Source organism: Myotis brandtii, unplaced genomic scaffold, assembly GCF_000412655.1.
Source record: "Myotis brandtii unplaced genomic scaffold, ASM41265v1 scaffold720, whole genome shotgun sequence".
Classification (NCBI taxonomy): Eukaryota; Metazoa; Chordata; class Mammalia; order Chiroptera; family Vespertilionidae; genus Myotis; species Myotis brandtii.
The window spans coordinates 2,302-3,353 of record NW_005370839.1 but is presented as its reverse complement, the minus strand read 5'-3'; positions in this window follow the sequence as shown (position 1 = coordinate 3,353).

Here is a 1,052-nt window from a genome sequence, read left to right as displayed (position 1 = left end):
ATACAATTATTTTCGTTGCTACTTCATCACTGTCATGTTGCTACTGTGATGAATCGTCATGTAAATATCTGAGATGCAGGATGGTCTTAGGCGACCCCTGTGACAGGGTCGTTCGACCGCCAAAGGGGTCGCGACCCACAGGGTGAGAACCGCTGTCTCTGGGATGCGACCCGGGGTCCCACAGGGCCCCACAGCACAAGCCGGGGTGTCTGCTCAGGGTCCCCTCTCAGACTCGCCTGGGCTCGTGGTGACCTCGGCCAGGGGGAGGCGGCCGGGAGCAAGAACACCCGCTCACCGCCTCCCCAGGGCTTGTCCTGCTGGTGATGTTGCTACTGTGATGAATCGTCATGTAAATATCTGAGATGCAGGATGGTCTTAGGCGACCCCTGTGACAGGGTCGTTCGACCGCCAAAGGGGTCGTGACCCACAGGTTGAGAACCGCTGTCTCTGGGATGCGACCCGGGGTCCCACACGGCCCCACAGCACAAGCCGGGATGTCTGCTCAGGGGTCCCCTCTCACACTCGCCTGGGCTCGTGGTGACCTCGGCCAGAGGGAGGCGGCCAGGAGCAAGAACACACGCTCACCGCCTCCCCAGGGCTTGTCCTGCTAGTGACCTGGGCACCTGGTGGGTAACCTCGGAACCTGGTGGGTGACCCGGGCACCTGGTGGGTAACCTTGGCACCTGGTGGGTGACCCAGGCACCTGGTGGGTAACCTCGGCACCTGGTGGGTAACCTGGGCACCTGGTGGGTAACCTGGGCACCTGGAGGGTAACCTGGGCACCTGGTGGGTGACCTGGGCACCTGGTGGGTAACCTCGGCACCTGGTGGGTAACCTGGGCACCAGGCGGACTGACAGGTGCTTGCAGGTTTCTCCCCGGAAAGGGCCCGCCCCCGTCCCAGCCCCACTCGCTGTAAATCAGTCACTAAACTAGCTCACGTGGGGCCGGAGGGGGGCGGGGACCTGAGCTCAGGTCTCCCTGGGGAGCAATCTCCTGAACCCACTTTTTTGAAATGTTCTGTCCCTTTTCCTCCTGCCCGTTTATTTATGTA